This window comes from Procambarus clarkii, chromosome 57 (genome assembly GCF_040958095.1).
Source record: "Procambarus clarkii isolate CNS0578487 chromosome 57, FALCON_Pclarkii_2.0, whole genome shotgun sequence".
Lineage (NCBI taxonomy): Eukaryota > Metazoa > Arthropoda > Malacostraca > Decapoda > Cambaridae > Procambarus > Procambarus clarkii.
In genome coordinates, this window is record NC_091206.1 from 31,373,226 (window position 1) to 31,398,766 (window position 25,541).

A 25,541-nucleotide genomic window follows, 5' to 3' on the forward strand; every position below is an offset into this window, starting at 1 on the left:
AAACTTCTACATGGGTACCATCGAGCAAAAAGTCTTAGTCGACATGAACATGAAACCGGCCATATACTGCAGGTATGTTGACGACATTTTTACACAGGTACCTGATGTCAGACATCTGCAGGAGTTGAAGGAGGCATTTGAGCGGAGTTCCGTGCTGCGTTTCACTTACGAGATGGAAAAGGATGGGAAGCTGCCCTTTCTAGATGTAACAGTCATGGAAAAGAGCGGAGGTTTCCACACTGCAGTCTACACTAAGGAAACGAACATAGGAATGTGCCTAAATGCCAAAAGCGACTGCCCAGATAGGTACAAGAGGAGTGTTGTTAACGCATATGTCGACCATGCTCTCAGCAACAGCTCAGAATGGAAGCAAGTCGACGAAGAACTCTGTAGGGTAAGGCAGGTCCTAGTCAACAACGGCTTCTCCAATGGTTCCGTCGAAGACATCATAAGAAGGAAAGTGAAACGCCATGCAACCTCTGAAGAGACAACCAACACAACACCTATACCCCCTATTAGACTATTTTACAGGAACTTCTTTTCCACAGCTCATAAAACGGAGGAAAGGGTCCTGAAAGATATTGTTAATAGAAACGTTATCCCTACAGACAAAAATCAGAGGATACAACTGACGATTTACTATAAAACCAGAAAAAACGGCCAGCCTACTCATGAGAAACTCTCCAGACACAAAACAGAACGCTTTAAAAGAGACTAACGTCGTCTATGCCTTCAAATGCCCTCTTGGGGACTGTAAGCTCCAAAAGACCCAGTATATAGGCAAGACAACAACATCTCTTTCTAGGCGTTTAACGATGTATAAGCAACAGGGCTCCATTAAGGAACATATAATCTCTTCCCACAACCAAACCATCGCCAGAGAAATCCTAGTAAACAACACAGAAATCATCGATAGATACAGCGATAGCAGGCGTCTTGACGTTTGCGAGGCATTACACATCAAGAAGTCAACACCAGCAATCAACAGCCAATTAATGCACAACTATATTCTACCCACCTCAAGACTCCGCTCCAATATAGAAGCATCAAGAAATATGGACCAATAGGCTTTCTACAATCACTTCTATTCAATACCCATTGTTTCATGTTCTGGCTTGTGTTGATGAAATTAATACCTTATTAAATACCACCTCACTCCATCCACCTCACTCAAATGTAGATATAAACAAAATCGAAGATGTGTAAGTTCTATTCAGTTGTGTATGTGTTAACTAAAGTCTTTGAAAATGTAATAAGTTTTACGAAACGCGCTCAAGTGTAGCGTCGGACTAGAAATAGAAATGAATTTTGGAGAATTGATTTTTGAATTACCTCCAACAGTGAAAAGAAATGTACGAAAGATTGAGAAAATTCGTGTTAGAATTATTAATCTTACTTTTTCGGTCATATTTAATAATATATATATATATATATATATATATATATATATATATATATATATATATATATATATATATATATATATATATGCGAACAAGCCTGAATGGTCCCCAGGACAATATGCAACTGAAAACTCACACCCCAGAAGTGACTCGAACCCATACTCCCAGAAGCAACGCAACTGGTATGTACAAGACGCCTTAATCCACTTGACCATCACGACCGGACTAATGAGGTGATAGCCTAAGCTATTTGAACCACCCCACCGCCGGCACTCGGATAGTAATCTTGGGCATAGCATTTTACCAAATCACCTCATTCTTTGGGGCACACGTGAGGAACACAAATGCGAACAAGCCTGAATGGTCCCCAGGACAATATGCAACTGAAAACTCACACCCCAGAAGTGACTCGAACCCATACTCCCAGAAGCAACGCAACTGGTATGTACAAGACGCCTTAATCCACTTGACCATCACGACCGGACTAATGAGGTGATAGCCTAAGCTATTTGAACCACCCCACCGCCGGCACTCGGATAGTAATCTTGGGCATAGCATTTTACCAAATCACCTCATTCTTTGGGGCACACGTGAGGAACACAAATGCGAACAAGCCTGAATGGTCCCCAGGACAATATGCAACTGAAAACTCACACCCCAGAAGTGACTCGAACCCATACTCCCAGAAGCAACGCAACTGGTATGTACAAGACGCCTTAATCCACTTGACCATCACGACCGGACTAATGAGGTGATAGCCTAAGCTATTTGAACCACCCCACCGCCGGCACTCGGATAGTAATCTTGGGCATAGCATTTTACCAAATCACCTCATTCTTTGGGGCACACGTGAGGAACACAAATGCGAACAAGCCTGAATGGTCCCCAGGACAATATGCAACTGAAAACTCACACCCCAGAAGTGACTCGAACCCATACTCCCAGAAGCAACGCAACTGGTATGTACAAGACGCCTTAATCCACTTGACCATCACGACCGGACTAATGAGGTGATAGCCTAAGCTATTTGAACCACCCCACCGCCGGCACTCGGATAGTAATCTTGGGCATAGCATTTTACCAAATCACCTCATTCTTTGGGGCACACGTGAGGAACACAAATGCGAACAAGCCTGAATGGTCCCCAGGACAATATGCAACTGAAAACTCACACCCCAGAAGTGACTCGAACCCATACTCCCAGAAGCAACGCAACTGGTATGTACAAGACGCCTTAATCCACTTGACCATCACGACCGGACTAATGAGGTGATAGCCTAAGCTATTTGAACCACCCCACCGCCGGCACTCGGATAGTAATCTTGGGCATAGCATTTTACCAAATCACCTCATTCTTTGGGGCACACGTGAGGAACACAAATGCGAACAAGCCTGAATGGTCCCCAGGACAATATGCAACTGAAAACTCACACCCCAGAAGTGACTCGAACCCATACTCCCAGAAGCAACGCAACTGGTATGTACAAGACGCCTTAATCCACTTGACCATCACGACCGGACTAATGAGGTGATAGCCTAAGCTATTTGAACCACCCCACCGCCGGCACTCGGATAGTAATCTTGGGCATAGCATTTTACCAAATCACCTCATTCTTTGGGGCACACGTGAGGAACACAAATGCGAACAAGCCTGAATGGTCCCCAGGACAATATGCAACTGAAAACTCACACCCCAGAAGTGACTCGAACCCATACTCCCAGAAGCAACGCAACTGGTATGTACAAGACGCCTTAATCCACTTGACCATCACGACCGGACTAATGAGGTGATAGCCTAAGCTATTTGAACCACCCCACCGCCGGCACTCGGATAGTAATCTTGGGCATAGCATTTTACCAAATCACCTCATTCTTTGGGGCACACGTGAGGAACACAAATGCGAACAAGCCTGAATGGTCCCCAGGACAATATGCAACTGAAAACTCACACCCCAGAAGTGACTCGAACCCATACTCCCAGAAGCAACGCAACTGGTATGTACAAGACGCCTTAATCCACTTGACCATCACGACCGGACTAATGAGGTGATAGCCTAAGCTATTTGAACCACCCCACCGCCGGCACTCGGATAGTAATCTTGGGCATAGCATTTTACCAAATCACCTCATTCTTTGGGGCACACGTGAGGAACACAAATGCGAACAAGCCTGAATGGTCCCCAGGACAATATGCAACTGAAAACTCACACCCCAGAAGTGACTCGAACCCATACTCCCAGAAGCAACGCAACTGGTATGTACAAGACGCCTTAATCCACTTGACCATCACGACCGGACTAATGAGGTGATTGCCTAAGCTATTTGAACCACCCCACCACCGGCACTCGGATAGTAATCTTGGGCATAGCATTTTACCAAATCACCTCATTCTTTGGGGCACACGTGAGGAACACAAATGCGAACAAGCCTGAATGGTCCCCAGGACAATATGCAACTGGAAACTCACACCCCAGAAGTGATTCGAACCCATACTCCCAGAAGCAACGCAACTGGTATGTACAAGACGCCTTAATCCACTTGACCATCACGACCGGACTAATGAGGTGATAGCCTAAGCTATTTGAACCACCCCACCGCCGGCACTCGGATAGTAATCTTGGGCATAGCATTTTACCAAATCACCTCATTCTTTGGGGCACACGTGAGGAACACAAATGCGAACAAGCCTGAATGGTCCCCAGGACAATATGCAACTGAAAACTCACACCCCAGAAGTGACTCGAACCCATACTCCCAGAAGCAACGCAACTGGTATGTACAAGACGCCTTAATCCACTTGACCATCACGACCGGACTAATGAGGTGATAGCCTAAGCTATTTGAACCACCCCACCGCCGGCACTCGGATAGTAATCTTGGGCATAGCATTTTACCAAATCACCTCATTCTTTGGGGCACACGTGAGGAACACAAATGCGAACAAGCCTGAATGGTCCCCATTCAGGCTTGAATGGGGGACCACCACCACCAGCCGCCACCCGCCACCACCCACCACCAGCCGCCACCACCCACCACCAGCCGCCACCCGCCACCACCCACCACCAGCCGCCACCCGCCACCAGCCACCGCCACCCACCACCGCCACTCACCACCCGCCGCCACCACCCACCACCAGCCGCCACCCGCCACCACCCACCACCAGCCGCCAGCCGCCACCCACCACCAGCCGCCACCCACCACCACCCACCACCAGCCGCCACCCGCCACCACCCACCACCCGCCACCACCCGCCACCACCCACCACCAGCCGCCACCCGCCACCACCCACCACCAGCCGCCACCCGCCACCCGCCACCCGCCACCACCCACCACCAGCCACCACCCGCCACCACCCACCACCAGCCGCCACCCGCCACCACCAGCCGCCACCCGCCACCCGCCACCCGCCACCACCCACCACCAGCCGCCACCCGCCACCCGCCACTACCCACCACCAGCCGCCACCCGCCACCACCCACCACCAGCCGCCACCCGCCACCACCCACCACCAGCCGCCACCAGCCACCGCCACCCACCACCGCCACTCACCACCCGCCGCCACCACCCACCACCCGCCGCCACCCGCCACCCACCACCAGCCGCCACCCGCCACCACCCACTTCCAGCCGCCACCCGCCACCCGCCACCACCCGCCACCCACCACCGCCACTCACCACCCGCCGCCACCACCCACCACCAGCCGCCACCCGCCACCAGCCACCGCCACCCACCACCGCCACCCGCCGCCACCACCCACCACCACCACCCACCACCACCACCCGCCGCCGCCACCACCACCCACCACCACCGCCGCCACCACCCATCACCGCCGCCGCCACCACCACCCACCACCACCGCCGCCGCCACCACCCATCACCGCCGCCGCCGCCACCACCCACAGCCGCCGCCGACGCCACCACCAACCACAGCCGCCACCACCACCCACCACCACCACCACCACCCACCACCGCCGCCACCACCAGCCGCCACAAGCCGCCACCGCCCGCCACCGCCCGCCACCAGCCGCCATCACCACCACCACCAGCCGCCATCATCGCCACCAGCCGCCACCAGCTGCCACCACCACCAGCCGCCACCACCACCACCACCAGCCGCCATCACCGCCACCAGCTGCCACCACCACCAGCCGCCATCACCGCCACCAGCTGCCACCACCACCAGCCGCCATCACCGCCACCAGCTGCCACCACCACCAGCCGCCACCACCAGCCGCCACCACCGCCACCACCACCTGCCACCAGCCGCCACCACCGCCCGCTATCAGCCGTCACCGCCCGTTGCCACAGTCGCCACCGCAAGCCGCCACCGCCAGCCGCCACCAGCCCCCCCCACCGCCGATCGTCACCACCCACCACAGCCGCCGCCGCCCGCCACCGCCCGCCACCGCCCGCCACGGCCCGCCACCACCCACCACAGCCGCCACCACCCACCACCCGCCGCCACCACCCACCACCACCCGCCGCCACCTCCCACCACCACCCGCCGCCACCACCCACCACCACCCGCCGCCACCACCCACCACCACCCGCCGCCACCACCCACCACCACCAGCCGCCGCCGCCACCCACCACCCGCCGCCGCCGCCACCACCACCCACCACCACCGCCGCCACCACCCACCACCACCAGCCGCCGCCGCCACCACCACCCACCACCACCACCACCACCACCCACCACCACCGCCGCCACCACCCACCACCACCAGCCGCCGCCGCCACCACCACCCACCACCACCGCCGCCACCACCCACCACCGCCAGCCGCCACCACTCATCACAGACGCCGCCACCCGTTACCGCCCGCCACCACCGCCAGACACAGCCGCCAGTGTCCGCCACCGCCGCCACTGTCCGCCACCGCCGCCACTGTCCGCCACCGCCGCCACTGTCCGCCACCGCCACCACTGTCTGCCACCGCCACCACTGTCCGCCCGCCGCCACCACTGTCCGCCCGCCGCCACCACTGTCCGCCCGCCGCCACCACTGTCCGCCAGCCGCCACCACTGTCCGCCCGCCGCCACCGCTGTCCGCCCGCCGCCTCCACTGTCCGCCCGCCGCCTCCACTGTCCGCCCGCCGCCTCCACTGTCCGCCCGCCGCCTCCACTGTCCGCCCGCCGCCGCCACTGTCCGCCCGCCGCCGCCACTGTCCACCCGCCGCCACTGTCCACCACCGCCGCCAAAGCCGCCACGGTCCGCCCGCCGCCACTATCCGCCACTGTCCGCCCGCCGCCACTGTCCGCCCGCCGCCACTTTTCGCCCACCGCCACTATCCGCCACCGCCGCCACTGTCCGCCCGCCGCCACTGTCCGCCCGCCGCCGCCCTGTCCGCCCGCCGCCACTATCCGCCACCGCCGCCACTGTCCGCACGCCACCACTGTCCGCCCGCCGCCACCGCCGCCACTGTCCGCCCGACGCCACTATCCGCCACCGCCGCTACTGTCCGCCCGCCGCCGCCACTGTCCGCCCGCCGCCACTATCCGCCACCGCCGCCACTGTCCGCCACAGCCGCCACTCTCCGCCGTACAGCCTCCCCTCTCTCCGTTAGTAAATAATTATAATTGTTAGTAAATAATAAAAGAAATATAAATTATTAGATTTTTTTTACCCTTAAATTGGTTTTAATATTTAAATTGAAAATAATAATATAATATAAAATATAATAAAAATAATATAATATAAAATATAATTTAATTTCAAGAAATTTAACTTTAAACACAAAGATGTGAAAAGGGTTCAGATTATTGGCTCAAACCTTTCATAAGAGATTCATATTGGTATATGAATGGATTATGAATGACTCATGTTAGGAGTGTAAAGTTGCCACAACATCTCAAATTAGTGTTAGATACATATGTCTTGGTTATAAGTTTTGGAAACCTATTTAAGTCCACACACAATATCGTATCTGATACGATAAAACAAACGTTTCCAATACTTTCAAATACTTTCCAGATATGTTGTGGCAACCTAAAATTGTTTGCTGGGTCATTAGTCCGGTCGTGATGGTCAAGTGGATTAAGGCGTCTTGTACATACCAGTTGCGTTGCTTCTGGGAGTATGGGTTCGAGTCACTTCTGGGGTGTGAGTTTTCAGTTGCATATTGTCCTGGGGACCATTCAGGCTTGTTCGCATTTGTGTTCCTCACGTGTGCCCCAAAGAATGAGGTGATTTGGTAAAATGCTATGCCCAAGATTACTATCCGAGTGCCGGCGGTGGGGTGGTTCAAATAGCTTAGGCTATCACCTCATTAGTCCGGTCGTGATGGTCAAGTGGATTAAGGCGTCTTGTACATACCAGTTGCGTTGCTTCTGGGAGTATGGGTTCGAGTCACTTCTGGGGTGTGAGTTTTCAGTTGCATATTGTCCTGGGGACCATTCAGGCTTGTTCGCATTTGTGTTCCTCACGTGTGCCCCAAAGAATGAGGTGATTTGGTAAAATGCTATGCCCAAGATTACTATCCGAGTGCCGGCGGTGGGGTGGTTCAAATAGCTTAGGCTATCACCTCATTAGTCCGGTCGTGATGGTCAAGTGGATTAAGGCGTCTTGTACATACCAGTTGCGTTGCTTCTGGGAGTATGGGTTCGAGTCACTTCTGGGGTGTGAGTTTTCAGTTGCATATTGTCCTGGGGACCATTCAGGCTTGTTCGCATTTGTGTTCCTCACGTGTGCCCCAAAGAATGAGGTGATTTGGTAAAATGCTATGCCCAAGATTACTATCCGAGTGCCGGCGGTGGGGTGGTTCAAATAGCTTAGGCTATCACCTCATTAGTCCGGTCGTGATGGTCAAGTGGATTAAGGCGTCTTGTACATACCAGTTGCGTTGCTTCTGGGAGTATGGGTTCGAGTCACTTCTGGGGTGTGAGTTTTCAGTTGCATATTGTCCTGGGGACCATTCAGGCTTGTTCGCATTTGTGTTCCTCACGTGTGCCCCAAAGAATGAGGTGATTTGGTAAAATGCTATGCCCAAGATTACTATCCGAGTGCCGGCGGTGGGGTGGTTCAAATAGCTTAGGCTATCACCTCATTAGTCCGGTCGTGATGGTCAAGTGGATTAAGGCGTCTTGTACATACCAGTTGCGTTGCTTCTGGGAGTATGGGTTCGAGTCACTTCTGGGGTGTGAGTTTTCAGTATATATATATATATATATATATATATATATATATATATATATATATATATATATATATGCCTTCAAATGAAAAAATAATTGAAAAATCAATTCTCCAAAATTCATTTTTATTTCTAGTCTGACGCGACACTTGAACACGTTTCGTAATATCTTATTACATTTTCAAAGACTTTAGTTTGAACTAAACTAAATTAAAGTATGTAAATATGCTGGTTAGTGTGGCCACGTTTGTGGTAGAAAAATAACAGTAATAATAATAAAAGTCCTCCCTCCCCCACACTCACCCTCTCCATCATGGTCCCGGTGTCTTTGGTGAAGATCTCATGTCGTCCAGACCATTATGACCGGTCCTACCTCCCCCACACTCACCCTCTCCGTCATGGTCCCGGTGTCTTTGGTCAAGATATCATGTCGTCCAGACCATTATGACCGGTACTCCCTCCCCCACACTCACCCTCTCCTTCATGTCCAGATCATTATGACCAGTCCTCCCTCCCCACACTCACCCTCTTCTTCATGGCACAACTATTAGTTATTAAATTTGCAGTTGTGGTGGTTATTAAGAATCATTACAGAATCTGAACGGAATATATTGTTGTGTTTATTATATAATGTGTTAGAGTTCATCTCCACACTTTACGTCACCATCGAGGCTTAAGAAAGTTGTTCAGTTACACAATCCTCGTTGTGACGTGCAGCTGGCTGCCGTCACACATGTCACGTGCAGCTGGCTGACGTCACACACATGTCACGTGGAGCTGGCTGACGTCACACATGTCACGTGGAGCTGGCTGCCGTCACACATGTCACATGCAGCTGGCTGACGTCACACATGTCACGTAGAGCTGGCTGCCGTCACACATGTCACGTGCAGCTGGCTGACGTCACACATGTCACGTGGAGCTGGCTGACGTCACACATGTCACGTGGAGCTGGCTGACGTCACACATGTCACGTGCAGCTGGCTGACGTCACACATGTCATGTGGAGCTGGCTGACGTCACACATGTCACGTGGTGCTGGCTGACGTCACACATGTCACGTGGAGCTGGCTGACGTCACACATGTCACGTGGAGCTGGCTGACGTCACACATGCCACGTGGTGCTGGCTGACGTCACACATGTCACGTGGAGCTGGCTGACGTCACACATGTCACGTGGAGCTGGCTGACGTCACACATGTCACGTGCAGCTGGCTGACGTCACACATGTCACGTGGAGCTGGCTGACGTCACACATGTCACGTGGAGCTGGCTGCCGTCACACATGTCACATGCAGCTGGCTGACGTCACACATGTCACGTAGAGCTGGCTGCCGTCACACATGTCACGTGCAGCTGGCTGACGTCACACATGTCACGTGGAGCTGGCTGACGTCACACATGTCACGTGGAGCTGGCTGACGTCACACATGTCACGTGCAGCTGGCTGACGTCACACATGTCATGTGGTGCTGGCTGACGTCACACATGTCACGTGGAGCTGGCTGACGTCACACATGTCACGTGGTGCTGGCTGACGTCACACATGTCACGTGGAGCTGGCTGACGTCACACATGTCACGTGGTGCTGGCTGACGTCACACATGTCACGTGGAGCTGGCTTACGTCACACATGTCACGTGGAGCTGGCTGACGTCACACATGTCACGTGCAGCTGGCTGACGTCACACATGTCACGTGGAGCTGGCTGACGTCACACATGTCACGTGGAGCTGGCTGACGTCACACATGTCACGTGCAGCTGGCTGACGTCACACATGTCATGTGGAGCTGGCTGACGTCACACATGTCACGTGGTGCTGGCTGACGTCACACATGTCACGTGGAGCTGGCTGACGTCACACATGTCACGTGGAGCTGGCTGACGTCACACATGCCACGTGGTGCTGGCTGACGTCACACATGTCACGTGGAGCTGGCTGACGTCACACATGTCACGTGGAGCTGGCTGACGTCACACATGTCACGTGCAGCTGGCTGACGTCACACATGTCACGTGGAGCTGGCTGACGTCACACATGTCACGTGGAGCTGGCTGCCGTCACACATGTCACATGCAGCTGGCTGACGTCACACATGTCACGTAGAGCTGGCTGCCGTCACACATGTCACGTGCAGCTGGCTGACGTCACACATGTCACGTGGAGCTGGCTGACGTCACACATGTCACGTGGAGCTGGCTGACGTCACACATGTCACGTGCAGCTGGCTGACGTCACACATGTCACGTGGAGCTGGCTGACGTCACACATGTCACGTGGTGCTGGCTGACGTCACACATGTCACGTGGAGCTGGCTGACGTCACACATGTCACGTGGAGCTGGCTGACGTCACACATGCCACGTGGTGCTGGCTGACGTCACACATGTCACGTGGAGCTGGCTGACGTCACACATGTCACGTGGAGCTGGCTGACGTCACACATGTCACGTGGAGCTGGCTGACGTCACACATGTCACGTGCAGCTGGCTGACGTCACACATGTCACGTGGAGCTGGCTGACGTCACACATGTCACGTGGAGCTGGCTGCCGTCACACATGTCACATGCAGCTGGCTGACGTCACACATGCCACGTGGAGCTGGCTGACGTCACACATGCCACGTGGAGCTGGCTGACGTCACACATGTCACGTGGAGCTGGCTGACGTCACATGTCACGTGAAGCTGGCTGACGTCACACATGTCACGTGGAGCTGGCTGACGTCACACATGTCACGTGGAGCTGGCTGACGTCACACATGTCACGTCAGCCCAGTAATAATACTATTATAATTCATAGTTTAATAACAGAGGAATTATCTTCATAATAACCTAATTACAGTAATAATAATTTGTGGTTAGTCATATAAACTTAACAGAGGACGGCATAGCTGTATATTATTATAAATATTTATTAGGTAGTTATTTATGTTATAAGTGGGAAATATTTCACACAGACCATCTATATGTCTATCTATTTATCCAACTATCTACTCATTAATCTATCCATTTATAAATCCATCTACTTTTCCATCTGTACATCCATCTATCTATCCATCTATTTGTGCATCTAATTAAGTATCTAACTCTCCAACTCGTTCTCGCAATTTCGCATAGTCAATATTGACTTATTAAATACGTGCATATGTGACATACTAAAAATACTAGTTTACCTTGGATAGCTTCATAGAAAACACCGACCTTACCTAACCTTCTTCTTACTTCTTCTAACCTTCTTAACATACTAAGAAGGTTAGGTAAGGTCGGTGTTTTCTATGAAGCTATTCAAGGTAAACCTGTATGTTTAGTATGTCACATATGCACGTATTTAATAAGTCAAACTTGACTGTAAGAAAGTGCGAGAACGGGTTGAACTATCCATCTATCTACCCAACATTCTATTAAATTATCTATTCATTAATCCATAAATACAGCTATTCATCTATTGTCAATCGGTCCATCCATATGTCCATTAATCTATCCATCTACGATCCGTCTATCTATCCATCTATTTATCAATTCATCCATCCATTCATTTATTAGTACATCTCTTGATATATCAACCTGTCCATCTAAGTATCCATCCATCTATCCATCCAACTACTATTTTTTCTACCCAAATAGCAGTCCTCAATCCACCCATCCATCTCTCCTATCTATGAATTACTCTATTCATCTATCCATTCAGCTACTCATCTTTCTGTTATTTGGCTATCTATCCATACATAATTAATTTTATCTGTCTATCTATCTTTTTATCACCTATCCATCTATCTATTTATCCAGCTACCTACTCATCTTTCCATTCATCTATCTATTTATCTAGCCATCTATCCAAACATCTATCTATTCATCCATTTATCAATCCACCAATCTATCATACTCATCTATCTATATACACCTCTATCTGTCTCTCTATTCATATATCTATCTATCTATATATATATATATATATATATATATATATATATATATATATATATATATATATATATATATATATATATATATATATATATATATATATATATATATATATATATATATTCCAAGGGGTTGTCATAGCCAGGGGGTGGTAATGGGGGACGAGCTCCCATGACCTATAAAATGCTCCTATACGGCATGCGTCTCAAATAGCCTCTGACAACCAAGTCCAACTCCTGGCCTGCACGGGTGGCTTAGTCTAAGTCCGGCGGAACTGCTTTTACCGACAGGAGAAGGGGCGAGGGCGTGCCTCTGGCGCCTTAAAACCAGCTGCTCCGGGTAGATGGGACTCGATAGCCTGGAAAGGCAGCCCATCTAGGGGAAGGAAAACCCTGATTTTAAATCTCCGCTGCCTTGCGGCCATACCCTTGTTTTTGGGAAGGCTTCAGGAGTCAACCTCGAGGAAAAATCCGGAGTTGGAGCCCCTAAGGCAGTTCGTTGTTGACGTCGACCTCGTTCTGGCAGCTCCTGCGACGTTGCTGGAACCATGCGTATTGGCATTTGCCTCTCTATTGGATAATTTCAGCAACGTGGAGAGGGGGGACCTGCTGCATGGGTAACAGCTTCTCCTCCATATCTACCTACCCAGGCTTTGCGCCCTGGAGAGGACACTCCAGCTTCGCCTCACAGCGTCGAACCAACACGGGAAGCGACAGTCTACCGGTTTTAAGTCTTCTGCTCGATTGGCGAAGAGTGTGACGCCAGGGGTTGCTTCCGACGGTGGGAGGGGTCATCGCGCCCCACTGGGCAGCTACCGCCCGCCTCAAGCTGGGCAAACCCCAGCCAATAAGGTGTTGCCTCGCCACGGTCCGTTAACCTCACTGGGTGCGTGGGGTTTAGGGTGAAAACTGACAAGCGGCCCGACAACTTTGCACCAAGCAATACCAAACCAAAGAAGAAAATATCAACTGCCCTAAAGCTGGGCACATGGAACGTCAGGACACTGACACCAGGTTTCTCTGACGACCTGCAAGAAATCAATGACGCCCGAAAAACAGCAATCATCGATAGGGAGCTGAGCAAGCTGCAGATGGATATTGTTGCTCTCCAAGAGACCAGGCTCCCAGGATCAGGATCTGTGAGAGAGAGGACCTTCTCTTTCTTCTGGCAAGGAAAACCTCCAGATGAGACCAGAGAACATGGTGTGGGATTTGCCGTCAGGAATGCACTGTTGGGACACATTATGCCACCGATGGGGGAAACCGAACGAATTCTGTCTCTGCAACTGTACTCCCAAACAGGACCAGTCAATGTAATTAGTGCATATGCACCAACCCTGACTTCTCCAGCAGAGGCAAAGGAAAAATTCTACGATGACCTCAACAGAGTCATAGCGAGAATCCCTGTAAAGGAGCCACTGTTCATCCTCGGCGACTTCAACGCCAGAGTGGGTGCCGAGCACAACATTTGGCCCACTTGCCTGGGTCAATTCGGCATAGGAAGGATGAATGAGAACGGGCAACGTCTGCTAGAACTCTGCTGCCTTCATGGTCTTTGTGTCACCAACACGTTCTTCGGCACAAAGCCTCAACACCGAGTATCTTGGAGACACCCCAGATCCAAGCACTGGCACCAGCTTGACCTGATTCTTACCAGGCGTGCAAGTCTACCCAGCGTCAAGATTACGCGTAGCTACCAGAGTGCTGTCTGTGACACCGACCACTCCCTGGTATGTAGCAGGGTCAAGATGCAACCAAAGAAGATTCATCACTCGAAAAAGGCGGGCAGACCTCGCATCGACACCACCAAGACCCGCAACCAGGACAAGGTGGAAGATTTTGCACACGTGCTCGAGGAAGCTCTTCCTGGCCCAGCTGGGGTCACTGCCTGTAAAAGATGGGAGCACTTCAGAGACGCTGTGTTCAACGCTGCCATTTCCACCTTTGGCAAGAAGACCAGCAGGTCGGCAGACTGGTTCGAGGCTCACTCGGAAGAGATGACACCTGTAATCGAAGAGAAGAGAAACGCCTTGGCAGCCTACAAAGCCTGCCCAAGTCGGCGCAACTTACAGATCCTTCGGGCCGTCCGCTGCAAAGTGCAGCAGAGCGCCAGGCGATGTGCCAACAACTATTGGCTCCAGCTCTGCTCCCAGATACAGACTGCAGCGGATACAGGCAATGTAAGGGGAATGTATGACGGCATCAAGCAGGCCCTCGGCCCAATCCAGAAGAAGACCGCTCCTCTGAAATCTGCCACTGGTGAGGTGATTCAGGACCAGACACTGCAGCTGAAGCGCTGGGTCGAGCACTACTCTGAGCTATACGCCAGGGACAATGTGGTCACCGAAGATGCCCTGAGCGCCATTGAGTGTCTGCCTGTGTTAACACTTTCGCGCACCCCGCGCGCCACCCCTCGACAGGGCGATATGGGCCCCAGCGTGTCATGGAAGCGCGCGTCAATTCCGAAAAGTGTATACTCTCTTCAACTTTGTCACCTCAATTTTCGTTCTACGAGATTAAATTTGGTATCATTGTGTTCGCAATAAAATTCTCTACAGCACTAAATGCATATAAACTCCAAAAGCCCGGCTAATTACCCGCAGCAAGCAGAGAAAGTGCGAACGAGTTACCCGGGAGCGCGCAAACACGATAAAATGTTTTCACTATTTTCACTCTGGTCACCTCAATTTTCGTCCTAGGTCTTTCATTTTGGTCTCAATGGGTTCGTAATAGAATTCTCTAGAGGAATATTAACATATAAAATAAAAAACCTGGTCACGCTCCAACCGCCGACGAGTTGAAGACGGGCCACGCGTTAGCTGTGAGTGAGGGCTCAGACGCCTTCCAGCTACACTCCCAATTCCCGCCCACATATGTTTAGTATTTTGCACCTGAGGGCCACTAGGCGCAACAAAGAAAATGGGAAGACATCGGCGCGCATTTTAAAACCAGTCCCCAAAAAATCGGATAAAAACCTGATTTTTGGCGAATTTTTAAAGTGGATGACGCAATGCTGCGTCATCCCCGGCATTACCGCCAGTAAACGGATGACGCAATGCTGCGTCATCCCCGAGCGAAAGTGTTAATGGAGCTCGACAGTGAACCGACCCTGGAAGAACTCAGCGATGCCCTAGACTCCCTTGCTTCTGGTAAAGCTCCTGGCAAAGATGGCATTCCTGCTGAGACCTTGAAGTGCTGCAGAGGTGTCGATGGAGTGTCGATGGTCCACCATCGACATGGTCTTTTCCCTCAGACAACTGCAGGAGAAATGCAGGGAACAGAAGCAGCCACTCTTTGTAGCCTTCATAGACCTGACGAAGGCCTTCGACCTCGTCAGCAGGGATGGCCTGTTCAAGATCCTCCCCAAGATCGGATGCCCACCCAGGCTCCTCAGCATCATCAGATCTTTCCATGAGAACATGAGGGGCACCGTGGTCTTTGATGGCCTAACATCAGGCGCCTTTGACATCCGAAGTGGAGTAAAGCAGGGCTGCGTACTGGCCCCAACCCTATTCGGGATTTTCTTCGCAGTTATGCTGCGGCACGCCTTCGGATCTGTCACGGAAGGCATTTACCTCCGGACCAGGTCGGATGGGAAGCTCTTTAACCTCGCCAGGCTGAGAGCCAAGACAAAGGTTCGGCTGAGGTGTCTGCGCGACTTCCTCTTTGCCGACGACGCAGCAGTCACTGCCCACTCAGCTGAAGACCTCCAACGGCTCATAACCCGCTTCAGCGAGGCCTCTCAGGCTTTCGGACTCACCATCAGTCTGAAGAAAACACAAGTCATGGGACAAGGAGTGGACTCCCCACCTGACATCGGCATCTCTGATTCCAAACTGGAAGTTGTTCACGACTTCGTGTACCTGGGCTCCACAATCTCTGACTCCCTCTCTCTTGATACGGAGCTAAACAAACGCATCGGTAAGGCATCTACTACCATGTCCAAACTGACAAAGAGAGTGTGGGCCAACAATAGGCTAACTGAGTATACTAAGATTCAGGTTTACAGATCCTGTGTCCTGAGCACTCTCCTTTATGGCAGTGAGTCTTGGACACTCCGCGCCCGTCAGGAAAGACGGCTGAATGCCTACCACATGCGCTGCCTTCGACACATCTTGGACATCACCTGGCAGGACAAGGTGACAAACAACAACGTCTTGGGGAGAGCAAGAATCACCAGCATGTACACAATGCTGAAACAGAGACGAATGCGCTGGCTCGGGCACGTTGTGCGAATGGGCGACGGCAGGATCCCCAAGGATCTCCTGTATGGAGAGCTGAGGCAGGGAAAGCGTCCAGTAGGCAAGCCCCAGCTACGGTACAAAGACGTATGCAAAAGGGACCTGAAAGCCATGGACGTCGATCTTGCTATATGGGAGACACTGGCTACAGACCGTTCAGCCTGGAGGCAGTCTGTTCAACGAGGTCTCTCCAAGTTCGAGGAGTCACTTGCCAAGGAATCGGAGGCAAAGAGACAGAGAAGGAAAGCCGGTAACCAGGAAGACAGACCAGAATCGGACTTCGTTTGTGCTCGGTGTGGGATGGACTGCCACTCTCGGATTGGCCTCATCAGTCACACCAGACGCTGCACCAGGATTGACAACTAGGGCGCAACTCCATAGTCTCCCGAGACTGAAGGATGCCTACTATATATATATATATATATATATACAACTTTAGAACACTTTCCCACCAGGAGACTCGAACCCTAGCCAGCACAGAAGCCTTCCAGCAACTGGCATAACAGGTACGCCTTAACCCGCTCCACCACCTGCTCAGACCCTTAAAAGAGATGGTAATTTCGGAGTATTTATATATCCCAAAGCTCACCACCTCCCAAGAGCACTAGAGCAAGTGAGGGGTCATTTATACGTTTATTTCATCAAGTCCCTGTTAATATGGGAGAACACTGTGTCTATGAACTTAAGGCACAACTCTCCTAAACACGAGAGTGAAGTATACAACTTTAGAACACTTTCCCACCAGGAGACTCGAACCCTAGCCAGCACAGAAGCCTTCCAGCAACTGGCATAACAGGTACGCCTTAACCCGCTCCACCACCTGCTCAGACCCTTAAAAGAGATGGTAATTTCGGAGTATTTATATATCCCAAAGCTCACCACCTCCCAAGAGCACTAGAGCAAGTGAGGGGTCATTTATACGTTTATTTCATCAAGTCCCTGTTAATATGGGAGAACACTGTGTCTATGAACTTAAGGCACAACTCTCCTAAACACGAGAGTGAAGTATACAACTTTAGAACACTTTCCCACCAGGAGACTCGAACCCTAGCCAGCACAGAAGCCTTCCAGCAACTGGCATAACAGGTACGCCTTAACCCGCTCCACCACCTGCTCAGACCCTTAAAAGAGATGGTAATTTCGGAGTATTTATATATCCCAAAGCTCACCACCTCCCAAGAGCACTAGAGCAAGTGAGGGGTCATTTATACGTTTATTTCATCAAGTCCCTGTTAATATGGGAGAACACTGTGTCTATGAACTTAAGGCACAACTCTCCTAAACACGAGAGTGAAGTATACAACTTTAGAACACTTTCCCACCAGGATACTCGAACCCTAGCCAGCACAGAAGCCTTCCAGCAACTGGCATAACAGGTACGCCTTAACCCGCTCCACCACCTGCTCAGACCCTTAAAAGAGATGGTAATTTCGGAGTATTTATATATCCCAAAGCTCACCACCTCCCAAGAGCACTAGAGCAAGTGAGGGGTCATTTATACGTTTATTTCATCAAGTCCCTGTTAATATGGGAGAACACTGTGTCTATGAACTTAAGGCACAACTCTCCTAAACACGAGAGTGAAGTATACAACTTTAGAACACTTTCCCACCAGGAGACTCGAACCCTAGCCAGCACAGAAGCCTTCCAGCAACTGGCATAACAGGTACGCCTTAACCCGCTCCACCACCTGCTCAGACCCTTAAAAGAGATGGTAATTTCGGAGTATTTATATATCCCAAAGCTCACCACCTCCCAAGAGCACTAGAGCAAGTGAGGGGTCATTTATACGTTTATTTCATCAAGTCCCTGTTAATATGGGAGAACACTGTGTCTATGAACTTAAGGCACAACTCTCCTAAACACGAGAGTGAAGTATACAACTTTAGAACACTTTCCCACCAGGAGACTCGAACCCTAGCCAGCACAGAAGCCTTCCAGCAACTGGCATAACAGGTACGCCTTAACCCGCTCCACCACCTGCTCAGACCTTTAAAAGAGATGGTAATTTCGGAGTATTTATATATCCCAAAGCTCACCACCTCCCAAGAGCACTAGAGCAAGTGGGGGTCATTTATATGTTTATTTCATCAAGTCCCTGTTAATATGGGAGAACACTGTGTCTATGAACTTAAGGCACAGCTCTCCTAAACACGAGAGTGAAGTATACAACTTTAGAACACTTTCCCACCAGGAGACTCGAACCCTAGCCAGCATAGAAGCCTTCCAGCAACTGGCATAACAGGTACGCCTTAACCCGCTCCACCACCTGCTCAGACCCTTAAAAGAGATGGTAATTTCGGAGTATTTATATATCCCAAAGCTCACCACCTCCCAAGAGCACTAGAGCAAGTGAGGGGTCATTTATACGTTTATTTCATCAAGTCCCTGTTAATATGGGAGAACACTGTGTCTATGAACTTAAGGCACAACTCTCCTAAACACGAGAGTGAAGTATACAACTTTAGAACACTTTCCCACCAGGAGACTCGAACCCTAGCCAGCACAGAAGCCTTCCAGCAACTGGCATAACAGGTACGCCTTAACCCGCTCCACCACCTGCTCAGACCCTTAAAAGAGATGGTAATTTCGGAGTATTTATATATCCCAAAGCTCACCACCTCCCAAGAGCACTAGAGGAAGTGAGGGGTCATTTATACGTTTATTTCATCAAGTCCCTGTTAATATGGGAGAACACTGTGTCTATGAACTTAAGGCACAACTCTCCTAAACACGAGAGTGAAGTATACAACTTTAGAACACTTTCCCACCAGGAGACTCGAACCCTAGCCAGCACAGAAGCCTTCCAGCAACTGGCATAACAGGTACGCCTTAACCCGCTCCACCACCTGCTCAGACCCATAAAAGAGATGGTAATTTCGGAGTATTTATATATCCCAAATCTCACCACCTCCCAAGAGCACTAGAGCAAGTGAGGGGTCATTTATACGTTTATTTCATCAAGTCCCTGTTAATATGGGAGAACACTGTGTCTATGAACTTAAGGCACAACTCTCCTAAACACGAGAGTGAAGTATACAACTTTAGAACACTTTCCCACCAGGAGACTCGAACCCTAGCCAGCACAGAAGCCTTCCAGCAACTGGCATAACAGGTACGCCTTAACCCGCTCCACCACCTGCTCAGACCCTTAAAAGAGATGGTAATTTCGGAGTATTTATATATCCCAAAGCTCACCACCTCCCAAGAGCACTAGAGCAAGTGAGGGGTCATTTATACGTTTATTTCATCAAGTCCCTGTTAATATGGGAGAACACTGTGTCTATGAACTTAAGGCACAACTCTCCTAAACACGAGAGTGAAGTATACAACTTTAGAACACTTTCCCACCAGGAGACTCGAACCCTAGCCAGCACAGAAGCCTTCCAGCAACTGGCATAACAGGTATGCCTTAACCCGCTCCACCACCTGCTCAGACCCTTAAAAGAGATGGTAATTTCGGAGTATTTATATATCCCAAAGCTCACCACCTCCCAAGAGCACTAGAGCAAGTGAGGGGTCATTTATACGTTTATTTCATCAAGTCCCTGTTAATATGGGAGAACACTGTGTCTATGAACTTAAGGCACAACTCTCCTAAACACGAGAGTGAAGTATACAACTTTAGAACACTTTCCCACCAGGAGACTCGAACCCTAGCCAGCACAGAAGCCTTCCAGCAACTGGCATAACAGGTACGCCTTAACCCGCTCCACCACCTGCTCAGACCCATAAAAGAGATGGTAATTTCGGAGTATTTATATATCCCAAATCTCACCACCTCCCAAGAGCACTAGAGCAAGTGAGGGGTCATTTATACGTTTATTTCATCAAGTCCCTGTTAATATGGGAGAACACTGTGTCTATGAACTTAAGGCACAACTCTCCTAAACATGAGAGTGAAGTATACAACTTTAGAACACTTTCCCACCAGGAGACTCGAACCCTAGCCAGCACAGAAGCCTTCCAGCAACTGGCATAACAGGTACGCCTTAACCCGCTCCACCACCTGCTCAGACCCTTAAAAGAGATGGTAATTTCGGAGTATTTATATATCCCAAAGCTCACCACCTCCCAAGAGCACTAGAGCAAGTGAGGGGTCATTTATACGTTTATTTCATCAAGTCCCTGTTAATATGGGAGAACACTGTGTCTATGAACTTAAGGCACAACTCTCCTAAACACGAGAGTGAAGTATACAACTTTAGAACACTTTCCCACCAGGAGACTCGAACCGCTTACAAATCCGCTATTTTGCGGGCGACACCAGCCGGCTGGGGATTGGCTGGCCTAGGTCATGTGATGCGGCTGACCAATCAGTGTCCGCCGTGACATCACTGAGTGACCTGGTTCGGCAGCTGGCGAATGGCGTCGGGCAGAGCTCATCTGAATGTGGAGGTGCTGGAAAGAGATGGGGGAAATAATTTATAGTGATTAAAGGTTTTTTATAGGATTATTTATTTTATTAGAAAAATATTCTATATTTTCTCTAAGAAAAACTAGTAAATACCTCTCCTCGTGCAGGAGCGGCCTTGTGTCCTCTACAGCAGGCATCGTCAATTAGACTACGTAACAGCATCTTGTTTGGGGCAGACCCCACACGTAGAATTACAACTCTACAAATGTGGACGGGTCCCAAGAACTGTACTGAAGAAAAATAAAGAGTTGAAATAGAGGATATACAAACTTTTTTTATTGAGGGAAATAAAAATAAAATAAATCTATTACCAGAAAGTGAGAGTAATACTAACCAGGTCCTTCAAGGACTTCAATCTTCCCTGCAGGTGTTTTTTGAGAGACGTCTTCCATTTCGTAGGAGGATGACAGTCTTCTGAGGGGGTTGTGTGGGGGAGAGGGGTTTTTATAGGAGGCTACCCCCTTTGTTAGGTAGGTTGCCTAGCTAACAAAAATATTCTCTACACCACCTATAAGAACCAACTCCTATACCTCTACAAAATGTCCTAACACAATGATGTTTCATAGGAAAATATCGTCTCGCATAAGCAAGGGCTCGTTTATCGTTTAATTTTAAAGTAACGCTGGAAAATACATTATGTAAGTAATGTACTGTTGAAGGCAAGCCCACATGACTTATCCTATGTACAAACAAGGCACAATATAACCTGCAAGCAAGAGTAAAATCACTCTGGGGTCTGTAGCGCTTTCCAAACACCTTTCTTATTTTGTTAGTTTTAATAAATTCCTTGAAATGATGGTTGTAAGTAACCGGCAACATTGCATAACAATCAAAAGAAATACATCCGATGTTTAGCTTTATCAACATAAATACCTACCCAATGCCCCATAGTTATTCTGCTGTATGATGGTAAAATATTAGTTATGAAGACAGTAGGTATTCTTGAAGAGATATTTAAATGTTCTATCTCGACAGCATTATAACAACCTAGGTAGAACACTCGATCCCCTATATTATTTTTTTTAAATTTATATTCATATCATAACAATTCATTATGTTTTTAAGCTCGCACGGCACATAGAACAGTTCTCTGTCCATTGATGGATAGTACCCCAGTCGATTCCCCAAACAGTAAAACCAGTCTGTTATATGTAACACCGCCACCAAATTCAAGCTCCATACGCAAGTTGCCAGATTTCTCCACAGGGAGGGAATCCTTTGTTTGAATGGAGATTAAGTCAAAGGCGAATATTGATCTTCCCTTATTAAAGGGTCATAGGCTAGTAGTGAATCACGTTCTAAGCCTGATGTCTTCAAAGTTTCGTAATAAAGGCGGGAATAATGGTTATCGAAATCGCCAGCAATTTGGTAAATTGCATTATTGTTCAAATACATAGCAATACTTTTCAGCTTTGCATTTTCAAAATATAATCCATTACCTTCGTGAAGACTGTCATAATAATTCATTGGCACGATGACCATATATATCTTGTGTGGAATTACTTGTGCCCAAGGCTGATCAATTAAGAGACTAGTTTGATTCCCTGCTAGGACATATGTTTTAGAAATGGTTCTATTGAATGTATAGCTTATAGGGTCGGGGGATGCTAACAGTGAGCTGTTTAAGGCTAGGTAAGCACTTGGGTAGGGGAACACCCACGTCACCCATAACTTAGCATAATCCATATGCAAGCGATACTGAGAGCCATCGTCCACGCTTGTATTTAGAACCCAAGCGTGAGGAGAGAGCTCCAATCTTAGTCGCACATCTATATTATCTAATATGTATTGGTCTAAGGATGATATATCCAATAGGAGGGGGAAACACATCGACAAACCTTTACTTTTTAAATCAACCATAAATTTTTTATCATTGGTGGTTGCTCCAGTAAAATAAGTATTTGTAAACACATTAGTGATTATACCATCGTCATCTCTCCAGTCCCTACGAAAGCCTCCAATTCTCCCCAAGGAAGACATTTTTGATGGAGGCATGGAGGTTATTAATTTAATAAACGACCAATAATTAAAATTATAATTTGTTTCAAATACCTGCTCTCCTAAAAACACCTGAACACCTTTAAACATGGTATTTGACAACCCATTCACAAATTCCACATGGTCATCCTCTTCCAATTTTGTGGTATCGTCATCTTTCGTTAAAGATACCTTAAAATCTATAACAATATTAGCTAGATCTAAGAAGGCGCCCTGGGTTCCAGGGATGCGGAATTCTAAGTAATTATCCCGCAAACGTTGATTAATGGGGAGGTTGACAGGTAGAATGTCTATTTGATGCGTAGAGGCAATTGAACTCTCCACATTACGTATTCTGTTACTTCTAGGAAATTGGTCAATAATACTAGAGCTATAATATTCTAGTGGTATTTTCACCCCAGCCCCGCTAGTTGCTGCCATGATCCTTCCCCCCCGAAAGTTGAAGTATGACTGCTTACGTTAGCGAAAACACATCATTTTTATACCCGAGACCTCGTTTACATTTTATATTTTTATTTATTCGTCTAGATAGTCTTTTTATTCCCCCTCCTCCCCCCCGTTATCAATTTCTTCTCCACAGTCTTAAGAGCATCAATACCGTGAGTTCTCAGAGCACTCTTCACATCCCGTTTACTACTGTTTAAATCACCAAGCACATTTTTCCCAAAATCGATAGCACTCAGTGTTACAGCTTTCATGAAAAATGGTATGGCCCATCGAGCAATACCAGCCAAGGTCCCAAAGAAACCACCACCAGATCTGAGATAAAGTGCTTGGAATGTGTGTATGTCATTCATCGCTCCCCCTCTCATCCCGTGTCTCCAAGGGGGAGGAGCAAATATCTCCCTGAATTCCTTTTGAGAAGGCGGATGGAATGGTATACGCATTTTGAGGTCTCTTCCTATAATAACCTAAGTCGTGGGTAAACACTTCTTTATATATATTATATATTGCTATACTTTAGGGCTGATATGTAAGACTGCCGTAACCGATCTCCCATCTTCAAAACTAGCCATTTGCCCAAACTGATCTGTTATTTTAGTACTTACTTTCTCCACCATGTTAGTGTTCAATGTTTTGTACACTAGAAGGTGAGCCCCTCTAGAATATGAGTCATGATAATTGATTGCATCTAAGTTATTTACAATCTGCCCCCCGTATCGTTCAGGCTCGATGACGTCACTATAAATGAGTCATTGTCTGGGGGGAATGAGACCACGACCTTGGAGGCTGTTGTAATGTCATCTGTTTTTGCTCGATAAATTGTGTATTTGCGACTGCGGTCAAAACCAAGTACATTAGCTATTCTGTGTTTAAATTGAAAGCTGAGAGAATTTAACGAGCCAGTACTTCCACTGTTAAGAGTTGAAGCTAGTAATACCCTCTCTAAAGATTGGTCATAGATGTGGATTGGTTCTTTATCTGTGAAGTATAGGGGAGCCGGCCGGCCGAGCGGACAGCACGCTGGACTTGTGATCCTGTGGTCCTGGGTTCGATCCCAGGCGCCGGCGAGAAACATTGGGCAGAGTTTCTTTCACCCTATGCCCCTGTTACCTAGCAGTAAAATAGGTACCTGGGTGTTAGTCAGCTGTCACGGGCTGCTTCCTGGGGGTGGAGGCCTGGTCGAGGACCGGGCCGCGGGGACACTAAAAAGCCCCGAAATCATCTCAAGATAACCTCAAGAGAAGTATATTTTGAAATCATCCCTAAAACTAAGCTTCATGTCGGTGGTTATTTGCCGACTAAGCACGTCTGTAATGAATTTGATGTTTCTTGATAATATGTTGGTTTTTGGCTGGAAGGTATATATTAAGTGTTCTGGACTCTTAGAAAGAGTTCCACGTTTAAAAGTGGCATGGATATCTATGCCAAACTCCTCATTTTTGATGATGACATTAATTCGCCTGGGTAGGAGTATGTTGACTAAAGCCACTTCATGTTTTATAGAAGGGTTTAAATATAGTGTGGGGATGGTGTTTGTAAATGCTGAACTCGTGTTGTTGTATATATCTCCTTGAGTGAGACTGGTAAGATATGTCCCGTTATGTACTTATTAGGCAATATACAGGGAAGGGGTTTTTGTAAGAAGGGGAAAATAAACAACATTACTTATATTTTATTTTAATAAACTACTTAAAAAACTACAACATGTGAAGATTCCCTCATCAAATCACCTTTTTTTGTTTTTAAAGAATAGTGATTAACCACACCCCCTGCTACTACTACTACTGGTGCTGGCTACTGCTGCCGCTGCTGCTACCGCCACTGCTGCTTCCGCCGGAGCTACCGTCGCTGCTGCTGCTGTTGCCACTACCACAACTTCTTTCCTGGGGTGGTGGTTACAGCTTTCGTTGTTTTTTCGGGGGGGGGGGGAGGATAACAGGAATATTTCCTGTGACTCACCATCGAGTATGGAGTCGATACGA